Genomic DNA, 18,906 nt, shown 5'->3' with positions numbered 1-18,906 from the left:
AGCCTTCTTCTTACTAATATAAATTCAAAATTACATATCACATTCCTTTCTCTCTGACTTGTTTTTCTAGCCATTGATAAACTTTTCCCCATTTTCTAAAGTACACTGAGTCTTCTTTCTCCTTTATCTTTAAAGTCAATCTATCCATTTCTGCACACTCTAGAATTTTCTTAATTAGTACTTCTTCAGTTAGTAACTTTTCATTTTTTCAATGTTGGGCAAATACCATTCTTGCTGCCGTTAATATGTGTAGTATTAGATAGCTACAATTTTTCTCATAATTAGCTCCTATTATTCCTAACAAAATAATCCTGGTTTAAAGTCTATTTGTGTTTTGGTCATTTTCTCCAACCATAAATGTATTTTAACCCAAAATCTTTTTGCTTCGGGGCATGTCCATCAGATAAGATAATAAGCACCTGATCTCTGTTTACATTTCCAACAATTGTTTGAAGTATTTTTGAACATTTTTGCTAATCTCACTGGTGTCATATGCCATCAGTAAAACATTTTATATAAGTTTTCTTTATATGGCAATGCTTTAGTTAATTTAACATTTGTTTCCCATAACTTTTGCCAATCTTCTAGTTCTACATTATATCCAAAATTCTTTGCCCTTTTTATCATTGTTTGCTTTACTTGTTCTTCCTCCATCTTTAAGTTTAACAGAAATCCATACAGTTTCTTAATCAACTTTTCATCTGTTTTTAACAGTATCTGATCAAAGTCTGTTTGTTCTTCATAAAATCCCATTGTTTTAACAGTTTTTTCATATCTCATTTGAATTTGCAGATATGGCCACCATGCTAAATCAATACCTTGTTCTTGTAACTCTTGTCTGTCTTTCAATTTTCCTTCATTGTCCAAAACATCTTTATAAGTCACAACTTTATCGTAGTTAATTAAATTTGGGTAAGCAAAAGCTTCCATTGTTGAAAGTCATTCGGGTATCTTAATGTATTTTTTTTCTTTTATTGTTTCCCATTCTGAAACAAGTGCATTCCTTATAAAATGATTTTGAAAGTATCTATGTATTTTATTCTTTCCATAGCACAGAAAGGCATGCCAACCGATTTGCAGGTCATGCCCCTCTAGGTACAATAGTCTTTCATCTCTAAGTATTATCCATTCTTTAAGCCATGTTAGAATGGTTGCTTGGTAATATAACCTCCAGTCTGGCAGTCCAAATCTTCCACTGTCTTTTGCTTCTTGTAGCATTTTCACTTTCATTCTAGCTTTTTTTCCTTGCCAGATAAATTTCAATATTATTGTATTTAATTCATCAAAAAAGGCTTTTCCCAGCCTTACAGAGATCGTTTGAAATAAAAAGAGTATTTTGGGTAAGATATTCATTTTCACTGTTGGTATTCTCCCCAACATTGAAAGTTGGAGGTTCTTCCACTTTTCCAAATCTGATTTTTTTTGTTTTATTAGTTGTACATAATTATCTTCTTTTACCGTTACACATCTTGCTGTTAAATAAATTACCAAGTACTTGACTTTTTTAACTATTTGAAGATTTGGTTTTTTGTTAGTTGATTTTTTTGTTTTTCTGTTAAATTCTTTGTTATCACTTTAGTCTTTTCTCTTTATTGTCAACCCTGCCACTTCTCCAAATTTTTCTATTTTCTCCAAAGGTTTAGTGCTTATTTCCAGTGGATCTTCCAGTATAAAAACCAGGTCATCTGCAAATGCTTGTAATTTATCTTTTTCATTTTTTATCTCCAGTCCTTTAATTTCTATATCTTGTCTAATGTTTCTATTCAGTATTACCAATGTTAATATGAATAGTAATGGAGATACTGGACATCCCTGTCTTGCGCCCTTTTTAATACTGAAGTTTTCTGTGAGATCTCCATTTACAATTATTTTGGCAATTTGTTTACAATAAATTGTTTTGATTATATTTATAAAGTTTTTCCCAAAGTCCATTTCTGCAAATTGCTGAAACATAAATTGCCAGTTTATGTTATCAAATGCTTTCTGTGTGCCAAGGAATATTAAAGCCATCTTTTTCCCTGGATGAATTTCATAATACTTTAACACATCAAGAATCATTCTTAAATTATTTTTATGTGTCTTTTAGGTAAGAAACCATTTTGATCTGTGTGTAAATTTGATCAAAAATTTCTTTAGTCTTTCTGCCATTATTGAAGCAAAACTTTTGTAATCTACATTTAATAAAGATATTGGTCTATAATTTTTATTTGCATTAAATCAGAGTCTTCTTTAGGTATTAAAGTAATATTGGTTTCAGTCCATGTATTTGGTATTTTAGCCTCCAAGAGAATTTCATTACACAGTTCTTTCAGTATTGGACTTAATACATCATGTAAAGGTAAAGGTAAAGGTTCCCCTGCACATGCGTGCTAGTCATTTCCAACTCTAGAGGCTGGTGCTGATCTCTGTTTCAAAGCCGAAGAGCCAGCGCTTGTCCGAGGATGTCTCCGTGGTCATGTGGCCAGCATGACTAGATGCCAAAGGTGCATGGAACACCTTCCCACCATAGTGGTCCCTATTTTTCTACTTGCATTTTTACATGCTTTCAAACTGCTAGATTGGCAGAAGCTGGGATGAGTAACAGGCGCTCATTCTGTTATGCGGTACTCGGGATTCAACCCGCCAAACTGTTGACCATCTGATTGACAAGCTCAGCATCCTAACCCACTGAGCCACCGCGTCCCTAATACATCTTGTAGTGATTTACAATACTCTCAGGTAATCCATCTGGGCCAGGAGTCTTATCCTTTTTTTTGCCTTTTTATAGCCTCTATAATCTCCATCATTGATATTTTTCCATTTAATATCTTTTGAATATTCTCTGGAATTTTAGGTAAGTCTGCTTTTTTTAAGTACTGCTGTATTTTTTCTTTTGGAATTTCCTCTGCCTTATATAGTCTCTCATAGTAATCTTTAATAATTTTTTTGATTGTATCATTTTGAAACTGTAATTTACCTTTTGGATCTTGCAGCTTGTTTATCAATTTTTTCTTTTTTTCTTTTTTCAGTCTATATGCTAACCATCTCCCCGGCTTGGTGGCATTTTCAAAGAAATTCTGTTTAGCCCTTTTAATCTGTTGAGCCATTATTTCCATCTCAGCTAAATTTAATTTATGTTTTATTATCTTCATTTGTTTCTTAAGTATTTTCTTTTGTGGATCTATTTGTAATTCTGATTCTAGCTTTCAACTTTAACTGTAGTTGGTTCTTTTCTTTGTTCTTTTTAGTGATGTAAGTTATAGCCAACCCTCTGAAATAGGCTTTAGCCATATCCCACACATTTTGAAGTGATGTTTCTTCTTTCTTGTTTATTTTAAAGAAAAAAATCCATTTTCTTTGTCGCTAATTGTAAGAATTCTTTTTCTTTCAATATATATTTATTCAAAGACCATCTTAATTTTTCTTAGTTCCTCTCCAAGTCATCTTTATTGGGTTATGATGTGCCCAAACATTTGTTTCTATGTCAACTTCTTGTATCATTGTTTTAAGTTCCAAAGATGTCCATATCATATCAATTCTCAACCATGATTTATGTCTATTTGAGTATTTATTTATTTAGCGTATGGCTGGTCACACACAGAATTAAAAGCACTTCATATTTACAAGTTAGAACAGTTAAAACATTTTTTTTAAAAAAAGAAGCAATTATAAAACCTAAGAGGAAAACAGAAATAACATTTCAGAGTTTAATGTCGAGTTTGGAGATCCAGTCAGTAGCTGCCGTTGTTACGCAAAGGAAGTCCTTAAAATCTCCTGGGTATCTTCTATTAGTGCATTTCCTCACTATATGTTGGATAGTCTGTTGGGGAGCCCCACAATCTATTTGAGTAAAATGTATATTATAATTTCTTTGGATTTTTCTGTCACCATATATCTTGGATACAAAGTTCTTCTGTCATTTTTAGAAATGCTTTAGGTAATATATTTCCTCCTTTTCTCCCTTGTTTGGCACTTTTTTAGTCCAAAGTTCCATCTGTTATTGCATTAAAGTCTCCCATTATACGAAGATTTTGATAGTTTAAATCAAGTATTTTTATATAGTTTTCGATAAAATTGTTGTTGTTTATCATTTGGTGTGTAGATTGCTACCATCACTATCTGTTTTTGATCCATCATTATTTCCACCATTAATATTCTCCCCTCTTCTTCCGCAGAAAATTGTTTGGGATTCATCATTTCTTTAATGTATAGAGCTATTCCTCTCTTCTTTTAAAGTGCTAATGCAATATAAAGTTTACCAATTTTTGGTTGTTCTAACAACTTATAATGTTGTCTCTTAATGTGTGTTTCTTGAAGACAGATTATATCCATTTTTAATTTTTGTAATCATGTAAAGATTTTTCTCCTTTTTGAAGGAGAGTTTAGTCCATTGATATTCATTGACAAAATCCCACTCTCCTCCATCTCTTTCAGTTATATCTAGGTCTTAATCTTCTAGTCGATCTTATCTGTCTCTGATCTCTTGGTCTTGCTCCTTCTTCTGTATATGTGTTTTTAATTTCTTCCTCCTCTCTTTGTTTGATTGCTCCTTCTGCTGCCATTTCTTTTTGTTTCTTTGTTTCTCTCTTTGTACCGGATTGAGGGTCACCTCTTTCCAGGAATGCTCTATGGTTGTCAAAGAATTCCATTGCTTTAAATGGCGTGTCCAGTCTATATCTTTTCATATTTCAGTAAATTAAAGTCCCTTATGGAATCAACTATCTAAAATTCACTCCTTTTTCAATTAATTTCCTAGTTAAAAACTGGTATTCTCTTCAGGATTCTCTTATTCTCCTAGGGATTTGTCTGAGAACTACAATTTCTTTTTCTTTGTATTTCAAAGGTTCATCTCTTACTCTTCTCAAAATTGCATCTCTTGTAGACCTTTTAAGGAATCTAACATGTACTTCCCTAGGGACTTTATTTCTTCTAGCATAATTTGAATTGACTTGATTGACTTGTCTAGTTCTTCTTCCATTTGGTGTTTCCTGGTTCCTAATGCATCTGCCAATAATTTGGTTATCAAGCCTAGGAGATCCTCTTCCTTATCTTCCATTATATTTTGAAATCTTAAAAAGTATGAGGTTCTTTCCATCTCGAACCCAGCTATCAATTCATCTAGTTCTTCATTTATTTGGATCAACCTCTGATTTTCATCTTTTAGAGCTTCTAGTTTCTGGTCAACCTCAGTTGATTTGTCTTCTATTTTTTGAATTCTTTGTTGGTTATCTGTGATCATCTATTTGAAATTTTCAAATTGAGAATCTATATTGTTAATTTTTTTTACTCATTTTGTCAAAATCACTTTTTAACTTCTCATGGTTTTTCGATGTGACTGCCATTTGAGTAGCGATTGCCTCTTGAATTGCTTGTAGGGTTGCTTGAGTATCCTTTTGGAAATTATTAGCCTTGTTGAAGCATTGTATCAATTGATCTCTGATAGACTGGACTTGCAGAAGTGAAGAGGGAGCAGAAGATCCTTTCCCCCCAATTTTAGATAAATTAGGAGCACTCATCTTTATCTTTAAATCATACGTTGTGATCCACCAAGTGGGTCAAAATTTATAATCCAATAGGCTCCTAACAAATAGGAGAGGTAAACCAATAAAAATAGTAAATAGTAAAAAAGAGCAAAAGGGAAAAAAGAAAAAAATAGGGAGAAGGAAAAAAAAGAAAAGAAAAAATACCCAAAATTATAATCCAAAGTATTCTATTCAGAGGGATTTCTTGTTATTCACTCTTTCAAAACAGCTTGTAAAAATTTCAGATCAAATTGTATTTGTAATCCAGGGAAGTCCAATGACTTCAAACACAATTTTTATTTATAATTATAATCCATCCTGTAAAACAGGGCAATCAAAAACAGTCTTTCTTTTCCAGCCACATTCTTCAGGACTTTAAAATCCAAGGACACCAAACTATAAGCAATGTCTGGGCATACAGCCAATTTTTATTCCAACTCAACTCAATAAGATAATGACAAGAGTGTCAAAGCAAAAACTGCTGCAGTTCTCTGTTTTGCCATTAGATGTCATTAGATGTCCATTCCCACCATACTTTGGGAAAGTTTAAAAAGTTACAGATCCAATGGCTGCCAAACAAGAAATAAACAACAAAAGATTTATAAAACCAAAAGTTTTCCCAATTATCCTTCTTTTATGCCTCAGTCATCTTCACAATATTGTTATAAGTCAGTTTTAATTTTCCCAAAGCTTAAAACACCGCTTATAGTTCAGGAGGGAGGGGTAAGAAAAGGAAAAATCCCCCCTCCCTGCAGCTGAGGGATTATACTGTTGAATGCTGTTTCCTAGAACCAGTATTTCCACTTATAGAGAGATAGGGAAAGTAGTCTTACCCAAATCAGCTGTTTGCCTTCCGCTTTGAAATTCGTTGTCTCCAACGATCAGCTGCCTCTATCAGACCACATGGGTGTGGTCAGCCTTTCTTCCTGCCGGTCCCAAGGGCTCATTTTGGATCAAACAGGCCAGCTACTGCTGGCCGGCGATCTGCAAAATTTCACCCTTTGGCCAGTCGCCTCTACAGGGCAACTGTCAGTCCTTTTGGACTTCCCAGCTGGTAGAAATCGGGCCTGGGGAAGGGAGATTCATTCCTCAGTGCCCATCTTGCAGCAACGTCACCAGAAACTCTGCCACTTGTTTTATGACTGGACTTTGCCTTGAGGACTTTCCCGGTAATATATGGGCTGTTGTTTGGCGGACTGAGGGTGGCTGCCTTCTGGGTATTATGGGGTGGAACCTTACTGGTCATTGGAGGGGTGTTTGTTGAACACTTATTGAGAGCAATAAAGGACTCTCTAATATATATATTAAAGGTAAAGGTTCCCCCGCACATGCGTGCTAGTCGTTTCCAATTCTAGGGGCCGGTGCTCATCTCTGTTTCAAAGCTGAAGAGCCAGTGCTTGTCCAAGGACATCTCCGTGGTCATGTGGCCAGTATGACTAGACGCCAAAGGCGCACAGAACGCTGTTACCTTCCCACCGTACTGGTCTCTATTTTTCTACTTGCATTTTTACATGCTTTCGAACTGATAGGTTGGCAGAAGCTGGGACGAGTAACAGGCACTCACTCTGTTACGCGGCACTCGGGATTCGACCCACCAAACTGCCGACCTTCTGATCGACAAGCTCAGCATCCTAAACCACTGAGCCACCACATCCCTTAATATATATATATTACATCCATACTATTACTTAAATATTGCTATTCCATCCATACTATTACTTAAATATTGATGCTAAAGAGCTAACATCTGTTTATATATAAAACCAATTTAAATTTAAGATGCTAAATTTAAGATTGTTAGAGCCATAACAGAATTGAACACAATAGTTCTGGAGTACACCATAGTTCTCAGTATTTGGCTGGGTATTATGTTTAGTCAAGAGTGTTAATGTGTGTAACTCTACTGTTAAACATTATATATTACATATGAAATTATGTAGAAGGTTTTCTTGGGTGTGATAGCCAAATCTGGCTCTAGGCTTGTGCCTCAGCATGCATAGATCCCTATAAAGCAAATCCAGGGCAGGAAGATCATTTTATTATTATTTACCAGAATGTTCTAATAGAAATGATTCCTCTCATTCAAAGAGGGGATCCCAGGCCTCAACTTCCATTCTCTTTTATAATTAATACATCAATGAAAAATACTAAAGAAAAGTTGATTGGATAGGAAAAAAAGCATCCTCCCCTTTGCATAGGAAATCAGCTACATGAAGTTAATCATATTATACCACACATGTTCATTCAAATGAGCTCTAAAGAACCTTGGGTATAAAACTTAGGATGTTATCTATCTTATCAGAAGACAAACTACAAACATCCTGTTAAGACAAATATGCTCCTATCCTATCCTTATCTGGACAGTAAAGATAGTTTACCTTCCAGCTTAGGAATATTAGAAGGTATCAATAAATCCATCTTTAATAACATAATAAAAAGATTTCTACATTCCAGTCTGCAATTGTTTGATAAACTGTTAACATCCTTTAAAAGGGAGAAAAATAAGTCAAATTAAAATACAGAAAAAACCCCTATGTTTGTTAGCAAATATAAAATACTACAAAGTTCATATTGTTGGTACTACTAAATCTTCAAAAAAGGAAAAAATATGGATCCAGGAAGCTACAGACCTATCAGCCTGACCTCAATAACTGGGAAGTTTCTGGAAAAGATAAGCAATGAATCAGTGAGCACCTAGAGGCCTTGGTAAGGCCACACTTGGAATACTACATCCAATTTTGGTCACCATGATGTAAAAAAGGTGTTGAGACTCTAGAAAGAGTACAGAAAAGAGCAACAAAGATGATTAGGGGACTGGAGGCTAAAACATATAAGGAACGGTTGCTGGAATTGGGTATGTCTAGTTTAATGAAGAGAAGGACGAGGGGGGACATGATAGCAGTGTTCCAATATCTCAGGGGCTGCCACAAAGAAGAGGGAGTCAAGCTATTCTCCAAAGCACCCAAAGGCAGGACAAGAAGCAATGAATGGAAGCTAATCAAGGAGAGAAGCAACCTAGAACTAAGGAGAAACTTCCTGACAGTTAGAACAATTAACCAGTGGAACAACCTGCCTCCAGAGGTGGTGAATGGTCCAACACTGGAAGTTTTTAAGAAGAGACTGGACAGCCATTTCTCTCAAATGGTATAGGGTTTCCTGCCTGAGCAGGGGGTTGGACTAGATGACCACCAAGGTACCTTCCAACTTTTTTTGTTATTGTTATTGTTATTAAATCCATGTTGTGTGGCCTTCAGGTATGAACCCATTTGTGCCTTTTGCTCTTAGAAATTAAACCAATACCAGCATTCTGTCAACAGCTTAATATGAAAGTACAAAATAAATCTTTGGCTCTTCGTGTATGCAGTTACTGCATTTTTTTTGCTTGGTTTGGTTGCAATTGCATCTTTAAAAATAATATATAGTTATCAAAATAAGTTGACAAGTTGGAATGTTTGAGGCATGTCCATTCAATTTTCGTAATATGGCAATTTTTCGATGGAACATTCGATCATGACAGTCTTTAATTTAATGGGTGTGCATTATTTTATATTCTAAGGAATAAAGGTGATTCATGCTATGTGAGGTTGTGCACATAGCTGGTCAGCAATTCGTTAAATCAAGCACATCTTTTCCCAAGGTTACATTGCAGTTGTGGGGGGCATTCATGCTATCTATTGCAAATATCCAGCTGCTTTATAATGTTGCCAACAGATATTACCTGAGCAATCTCCCTGCACTCTTTTGCACTTTCCCCCCTTTATATCTGAACCACAGCAAGGCCTTATCAAATTTAATTGCAAAAGGTACAACTGATACACCAGCTTACCACAATAACAATAGAATAGAATAGAATAGAATAGAATAGAATAGAATAGAATAGAATAGAATAGAATAGAATAGAATAGAATAGAATAGAATAGAATAGAATAGAATAGAATACTTTATTTGGCCAAAATGTGATTAGACACACAAGGAATTTGTCTCTGATGCAAAAGCTCTCAGCGTACATGCAAAGCAACAGAGTAATCATCATCATCATAATGAAACCAATAAGAGGGGGTAGTAGAGAAGATGAGAAGGATAATAATAGTACTATAGCCATACGATATGGGCGAATGTATTTAGACATAAGACATTACTGTGAGCATTAGGTGTTCTGCAGAGTGATGGCACAAGGGAAATGCTGTCCCTATGTCTAGTTGTTTTGGCATGTGATGCCCTATAGCATCCTCCTGAGAAGAGACGTTGAAACAGTTTAAGTCCAGGTTGTGATGGGTCTATAGTTATTTTCTCAGCCCTCCTTATGACCCACACAATATGCAGGTTTTCTTTGGAAGGTACGCTGGGTTGCAAGTGTTTTTTCGGCAGTCCTAACTGTGAGTTGGAGTCTATATCTGTCCTGGGAGATTATAGAACCCCATAATGTAAAGAATTCTACTGCTATAATAATAAATAAGTTGTGGTAGAAAAAGAGGGGTCCTGATAAAATCCCTTTCATCTGTATAGTTTTAAATATGTTCAGCTCCAGATTATACTTGCTGCACCACAGGGCCAGTTATTCAACCTACCATCTATATGTAGAGTCGTCACCATCTCAAATGAGACCAATGACTGTTGTATCATCTGCAACCCTCAGTATTAACAGAAGGATCCTTAGAGATGCAAGCATGATGCAACTGTGCTAAAACATGAATTAGCCCTAAAACATCAAATGAACAATTCCCTGGATTAGAATTATTCAGTGTTCGATCCAGAATAAATTAGTTAGCCTTAAATCCCACTGAAATTAATTGGACAAATTTATACTTGGAAAACTGGATCCAAATTTGAATGTCTATTTATGAGCAAAAGACAGATCAAGCATCACAAAATGGTTAATTACTGGTGCATCCATGTACAATGCTTTATTTCTGGGGAAAAAAATGCCTACATATGTAATCATAGCAGAACAAATTTACAGGAATTTTAAAAAGCTAGGGAATCAACCAGGAAGCTTCTTTTAATATAGTATTGTTATCATCAAAATAGTTTATATTCAACCTTACAAAATCAAGATTAATTTACATTTCCTGCAGTAGTATAACAGCCTGGAACTCTTCAAATACTAATTATTCCTAATATAATTTGAAATTGTTTTGATACCATTTTGTCTGTCTCCAGGCATCCATATTTGCATTCAGTCAGTGAAACAGTGGGATTTGATTGGGGAAATCTTTCTTCATGTTAGTAGAGTTCTGATGGTTCAATTACATTTTCAGCATATCTCCTTCTGACATCATCATTTTTTTTCTCCAGTTTGGAACCTTTTTGTCCACCTATAGCATGTTCCTCAGGTATACATTCAAAGTCACAGTAGTCCTTTTCTGAATAGTTTGGGAAACTATTTTCTGACTCATTTGGCACATTTACACATTATCACACTGTGCTGACATGAACAATTCCCTGGATTAGATAATTGAATGCGAGAAAATATTCACCATCCCCACCCACAAACCAGGAAACCATTTGGAGTCCAGCATCTCTTTTTTAAAAAGAGAAAAATAAATATTTTCAGTCACTGTCGCTTTGTAGTAGAATACTTATTATACTTATTAGGCTACCTAGTTGGGTAATGTCTGCAAGCAAACAAGCCAGACCAGACATCACCGAGAACTCCACAATTCAACAGCTACAGGTATTCTCATATGTAGCTAGTTAGAATGGTATCTTTCATCACTTCAAAGTTAGCAGGGCAAATATGGTAGATATAACTGTCTTTCATAAGGTAGCCCTGAAGAATTAGCTAAGGAATTGCCAAAGACCATGGAAAATGGAATTTTCCAGGATGCATGAATCCTTTGTTCGGATCACAAGCATGCATGCTATCTCTTAGGTAATATAAATTGAACAAGAATGAACTATTCTTAGTGATTTTTGTTCTGCAAAACACTCAGTTCTAAACTGAACAAGGCCAAGTGTGTCAACCTCATTAGATAGACCCACCCCGGAAATAATTCCTGTCAGAAAATTAAAGCTACTTTTATTGAGATTGTCTATAGTAACAGAATCTTGCAATACTGGTTATGCTGTACTCGTTTTTATACTCCAACTTCCTGAGTCATTTCTGAATGTTATCTTTTTTCTTATTATCTTGTTTCTCTTGTCTTAAAAATGTTTCAACTCTTTTTGCCTTAATACTGGTTCCTGAAAATTTCTATAAAGATCATCTTTATTATTTCTTTACAGTGTGCCTGAAAGGATCATGGAGTGCAAACTTTTGCTTTCACTAGCGCACAGGTCTGCAACCCACGGCTCCGGAGCCGCATGCGGCTCTTTCAGCCATCTCCTGCGGCTCCCAGTCCTCTGCCATGTGCAGTCCAAAAAAAAAAAAAGTGGGACTAAAAAATTTCAACCAATCAATTCAAATATGCAGGGTAGGTGCATATCTCGCCTTGGCTCCACTCTTCAGTCAAACCCTGTTCTGCACATGCGCACATGTACGCGCATGCGCACACATTTTTTGAGGCTCCCAGTTTTTCCTTTTGTGAGGGAACCGGTTCTGAGTGGCTCTTTCACTGTTTCACGTTGCTGACCCCTGCACTAGCATATGCTAACTGGTAATTTTTCAGCTGGAAATTATTTTTTTCTCTGGAATCTGCCTTCAGTTACATCTTGGCTCAACAAGACAGTTCTGCCTTGATCAAAATTAGAGTGCATGAAGTAGTCCATGTGTAATGCTAAACCAAGTTCTGAATATGGAACATTCACCCATTACTATGCTGCTTATTAAAAGGTAAAGGTTCCCCCGCACATGCGTGCTAGTCGTTTCCAACTCTAGGGGAAAATGAAAAATAAAATGGCATCATTATGCTCTGAATTTTTTTCTCCAATCCTGTTTCATCAGCTACCACCTGCAAAGGCAAAAAAAACACTAGTAAGTATAAAATGGGTTTTGCATTACTGGATGTTACAGAAGAATTGGAGAGAGCATAAGATGATTTAGTTGCAGTCTCATCTACTTAGTAACACTTTCTTAAACTTTAGAGTTAGAAGGGTGGTAAGGATCAGAAAGAGATAACTTGATGTATTCACATTTCGCTGCACCTTTTCAGTTTCCCAAATACACTATTTTTCATGCATGAAGCTTAAATCATCTATAAGCTTCTCTTTCATTTATTATTTAAGAAACCATTTTCAAAGTGAAACAAACAGCAGAAAGAGATGAATCTCTGATGCAGATTAATATTCAGGCTAATCTAGGCATGACATTAGCCTTATTGACATATTCCAAAGAATAAGAATTCAAAAATATGCAATGTAAAGGTTAGATGCTGGCTTAGATAAATAACCTGCTTCATTCGATCTGTGAAGAAGCCCACAGTCATTCTCTCTGATAGAGTGGCTTGGTTATCCTATTTTTGAATTTGAAAGGCATATATTTAATTTTATTTTTTGTGATTTTAAACCCAATGTCAGGCTCAAACAATCAAAATAGCCTGAGGAGAAAATAAGTAAAGACTGCTTTCTGAGATAAAATAGTACAATAGGCTGCAGTAGATTTGATGTTCAGTTCTGACGATTTAGGCCAACAATATGTTCATTATTGTTTCAGCTGATTAAACAAGATGAGAAGGATTTCAGTCATAAATGTTTCTGTTTCCAGTCATTTCTGGTTTCCCAATATCTCTCCAAAATAAGAGGTGACAACACCTAACAGATTTTATTCACCTTCATAGCTTTGTTTATATCAGGATAAATAGAAAAACATTTCTTTAATACTAGTACAGCTAGGGATAATTTAAGCATGTGTCAGTCAAGGGCCAAGGGCAAAATGAAGACAACATGAGGAAGATACAGAAATAAAAACAAATTGCCAGGATGAGGGGTTTTTTTGTGCTATGCTTGGAATTAAGAAGCATTTCTTAACTGGTCATTCTATTTGGTAAAGGGAATTCCTTATATGTGTTTCAAATTTGACTTTGGGGTTCATTCTAAAGGCAAAATCATGTCAACATGCAGTGTCCAATGTATTAATATTCCACATAATTTGTATATAAAAATATCCCTAAATGTTACTTAATATTTCTCTTTTCTCTTTTGGAGAACTGAGATTGAGAAATTGATGTAGTGAGGAGGCATTCTGTAGATTTATAAATAAATGAATAAATAAGCTTAATCATTCACTTATCTGAAAAAATGTACACTTTGATTAATAAAAAATTAGGTTTATACACCCTGTTTATTGTTTAGTTTAAAATTAATTGTTAAATTGTGAAGATACAAACTTTCTTTAATAGTACCCATGCCAGAGGCAGCATTGTTTGCTCCCAGTAAAGATGGCACTTGTTAATTATGGCATAGTTTAGCCAATATTCCACAAATACAACCAAATACCATACAAATAGTTTTACTTGAACCAAGTTCACACTATTACAGAGAACAGATTCTCTAATCTAGAGAGCAATTTATAAGCCAACATATTGTTATCCCATCAACTACAAGATAAATGCATACACTCAGGATACAAAAAGAAGAAGGAATAGGCTGAGGAAAAGAGTACAAGTCAGAGTTGTTCCTGATGGTATTGAAGAAAAGCTCCAAAATAGAGAGGCGAGAAATTTAAAGAACAAATAACAACATTTGAAATCATGTAATGACTCAATGGTAGCAAAAATGATTTGTAAGAAGAGAAAGAAATAGACAATTAAAATTAGTAAGGTGGGCATGAGAGCAATGTTTCTCTGCTCTCATATCTGCCTTATTAATTATAATAAGGCAGGTATGCATTATAATTTATAATTAATATAAATTATAAGGCAGTGCTTTCATGCTAGCTGGGGAATTCTAGAGAGTTGAAGTCCACAAATCTTAAAGCTGCTGATGTTGAGAAACACCGAATTAGAGTTAGCTGTATTTTTTTATATCATATCTTTAATTTCTTTTGCTTACTATTCATTACTTCTTTTCTTTTCTTAACTTTGAATAATATTGCTTACCCTAAAAGTATATGTATATGTGCTTGCATGTGTGCATTTTAAATCAATAATTTCAATAAATTAAAGATCAAGCAAAAGTACCAAAATTATGGGAATTATTGTATGTGGCCATTAGTTGAAAAACACTTGTCACTAAAAAATCGATTTCTTATTATATTCCCAAATGATTTCAAGAGTTTCCTTTTTAATCTACTGTATGAGCCCGTCATCTTTTTAAGAGCTACCAGAAGATGGAGCTCTATTAATAAGCCTACTTTGCTAAATGTCATTTAGAAAAATGCAGACAAATTGCAGCAAAGAATTGAAATGCTAAAAAATTGCTTTGTTTTCCCTTGGACCTGAAAATATTGAAAACAAGTCAGTTATTTAGACTTACTCTAAATTTGAGAAAACAGTTTTAACATAATCAATGTGAGAGACAATGTATCATCTTCAGTTTTATCTTATTGATTCTTTTTCCCCCTAACATGAATTTAAAGGCCCTGCTTTGTTTCTGCCTACACAGCAGAACCAAGTTAGACAAGGAAAGTAATTCTGAAACCTTAAAATATTGGCAGTAGAGATTCTAAAACATTGGAAAATATAACATTTATTTCAAGCCCACTAGATTACAGTTTTCTTTTTCTACTTTAATTTCCAACACGCTGATGTGAGCCTTGTTTAGGCAACAACTGCTTATTGCTTTCAGTGCAGAGAATTGTCTCAAAAGCAAGACTATTAGTCATGTTCTATGATTACTATTATGACATAAGTTTTATAATATTATCTCCACCTTTTTCAATTTTCCTCTTAGATTCCCATCACACACCTCATGCACTTTGCAACATACAGACTTCTCACATCATGTGCAACTGCAAAAGGAAGAGTCGATTGTTTATTTATTCATTTGCTAAGTATGTATACCCTGCTCATTTCCAGAGACTCAGGAGGTCAATTTCAAAATTAAACTCATAAAATAATCATAGCAAAGTATCACACTATAACATGAAATGAGGAAAAAAGGCAAAAACACAGATTAGATTAGATATATCCACCCTGCAGGTCTCATTTTTAAAAATTCTCTCTTAAAAACCAAGTTTCTGAAGTAACATGGCAATGTGGGGATCATATAGATTTTTGGAGGTGCAATGTATCCCACAGAGATGGCAAAGCCCACTCATGACCCATGATAATCCTACTTGGATTGAATATTTTCCTTTTAGAGTAGATAGTACATATCCTCGACCAGTGTTTTTCAAACTTGTCAACTTTATGGCATTTGTTAGAAAATTAATCTTTAAATTTAAATTGAAAACTTTAAAAGGTTATCTTTAAAAATTATCTTAGACCTAAACTATGCAGGATTCCATAGGAATGTCCAGCACTTTGAAAACCAACTGCTAGCCAACACAACACTTTGTCATGTTGGTGTCTGTAAACTGTATTGCCTCAGTGCTAGAATATGAACGACTGTGTTGTGTAACAGCTGAAATTTCTGAGTAGTTTTCAAAAGTAGGACATGTTACAGTAATGTAATTTAAAATAACAAGAATGTGAATTCTTTACTAACTCTTGGTACAGGATGAAGGGGTGCAACTGGTACAAAGTGCAATTGGGCAAAGCACCTAACCAATTGGTTCCACCTGATGTTCTGACAGGATCCATGAATCCAGATACATTGGAATGAAGGAGCAGTTGAATTATGACACACTGGAATTAAAATCCTTGATATATGTTGATGACAAGCAAGAAAAAAAAGGGGGGGAAATCTGCTGCTTTCAAACTTGGACAGAAACCTATGCTGAACCTTGCAAGTTAGTAATTTAATTTTCTCTTGCAACTGAGGTTGAAATTGCAGATCCTTAAAAACTTTAACTGGTGTAATTTGAAAAGTGAAAAAAAACCTGGAGTCATTCTACATGGCATCAAATAATAGTTAATTACTGCAATTCCATATTCTCCATTCTCAGTCTAACCTGTCTCTGCTTTTCTGCTCCACCAAAGATTTCTTCTGAAATAATGCTAAACTAGTTAAAGTTATTTCTCCTTTGTAATTTGATGATATCTCTGAACACAGCTGCTTCTTACCCATGACTGGTTCTGCCTACAGCTGTTGCAAACAAAGTATTAACCACACTGCTTCTTCAAAGAGATGGGTACTATCTCCTCTCTCATCTTCTGTTTCTAGCTACTTATCTTCTTCTGATTGGCTGGAGAAACAAGATAGGATAGATTTTACTGCAGATAGCTGAACTCATGCTGCAGAAAACTCTGCCTATTTTGTCCAAGTTCTTGGGATTCAAAAGAATCTCAAATCACCTTACAAACTTTGCCCCACGGCAAAGATCTGAACAAATACAAGTGATTTTAGTGATATCTGTAACCAACTTTTTAAGCAGCCTGGTGAATATGTATGCACTGAAATCCTAATTGCCATTAGCAATCCAAGTATAGTTTTAAAATAACAACAATAATAACAACAAAACTATATTTGGCTATGTTAAATCCTTATCTTCCTCCACCCTTACCTCCAGGTGCTGGTTCTGTCACTTTATCTCCTAAGATATACATCTCTTAAACATGTGGATAAAAATCTCTTTTTTTGGTGCAGAAATTAGCTTGAACATGAGAATGACAAGGCTGAGATCAAAAGAAATCTGAGCTACTTAGAATAGATTTCTCCATTGATTATTTTAAAAAAATCCATTTAGATTTAGTAATTTTTAATAGTAATGTTGAAAGAAAAATATTCATTAGGGTCCAGTCCAAGCTGGGAATAATCAAAATGGAGACTGCTTTGGAAAGAAGGTTGTAGTTTTTTGAAGAGGAGAGCCAGACAGGAAGATGGCTCTGGAAAAACTGACCACATGTAGCAGGGAGTGGTGAGTTTTCATACCTTCTGGGACTCTTGAGGTTGTTTCCTGTTCCTCTTTGAGTCTTTGTATTTCTTGTGTCATGTACTTTGACCTAAGTCTGAGTGTGTCCTTTTGGTATCGGTGGGTTAATCTTATTATGTTTCCTGTCCTTAGAATTTTGGTGGGGTATGTATATTTTAGGTGTCTGTATATTTTAGGTGTCTTTGAAGCAATGGATGGAAACTAATCAAGGAGAGAAGCAACCTAGAACTAAGGAGAAACTTCCTGACAGTTAGAACAATTAACCAGTGGAACAACCTGCCTCCAGAAGTGGTGAATGCTCCAACACTGGAAGTTTTTAAGAAGAGACTGGCCAGCCACTTGTCTGAAATGGTATAGGGTTTCCTGGTATAGGGTTTCCTGCCTGAGTATAGGGTTTCCTGCCTGAGTAGATGACCTCCAAGGTCCCTTCCAACTTATTATTATTATTATTATTATTATTATTATTATTATTATTATTATTATTATTATTATTATTATTATTATCTCTTCAGTTTCTAGCTAGAAGGCTCCAACTTTTCTGAATGGATTATTGAATTTGCATTTCTAAAAGCTAGCCTCTACCTAGGGCTGGGGCTGATTTCTGGGGGTGGTTTTGGTTCTTTTTTTGGGGGGGATCTTCTCCATTATTCCTTTGGGGAAATATATTCTGCCTTTTTAATATTCCCCCAAATATTTCTTTCTCTGGATTCTTCCCACCATAGTTTTATTAAACATTACAATTAAAAGGATAACAATTCAAGCTAAAAAAGTACAGAAAAGAAGGGGGGAAAATAGGGGGAAAAAAAGAATATAGCAAAGATAATGGGATCTCAGGTAAGAATGCCAAAATCTCATGAGATGTGGTATTATCACCAGATCTGGGAAAAGTTAATTTGGAGATCTACAAATTCTATTGTGGGGTCTTGTAGGAATTCTGACCTCATTGTTGCTACTTTGATGACTCCTCTCCCTTTGAACTAGAAGACTTAATTGAGTCAACTCAAGTCCTCTAACTATGATTCCATTGGGGGAAAACACATAATTGGAAATCATTATGTTAAAGGTTTTTGCTATAATTACCTTGAAGTCACTTAGAAAATCTGCATCAGTTTGACACAGAGTCTTAACTATACTTGGAACCTAAGGTATACAGCTTCCCCTGAGCACTGTGTCCATTTTTATTTTTTTATAATTAACCTTTCCCCAAAACTATGGGACACCAACCTCTTTAGGCTGCAGTTGTTTTCATTACCATGAGAGTTGTCTATAAGCTGCTTCTTAAAGGATACAGTTTTTTTCCTAAATCAATTTGCTTATAAAGGTATTCCTGATTACTACCTGTGGATTAGAAACATGAAGTTATACTTATTTATGTCTTATTTTGATGGAATTATACAAACATTTCACTTGTGTGTTTCTCTCAAATTTTGTTGCTAAAATAATTAAGAAAACGTATCTAGTACAGGTTGTTACTGTTATTATTTTGAACATTGTGGGAGGGGAAATATTTTGACTGCAAATATCTCAGTGACCCAATATATGGCAGCAAAAAGA

The sequence above is a fragment of the Vipera ursinii genome (genome assembly GCF_947247035.1).
Source record: "Vipera ursinii genome assembly, chromosome: 6".
Taxonomy (NCBI): Eukaryota; Metazoa; Chordata; class Lepidosauria; order Squamata; family Viperidae; genus Vipera; species Vipera ursinii.
Note: the sequence above shows the minus strand (reverse complement) of the source record.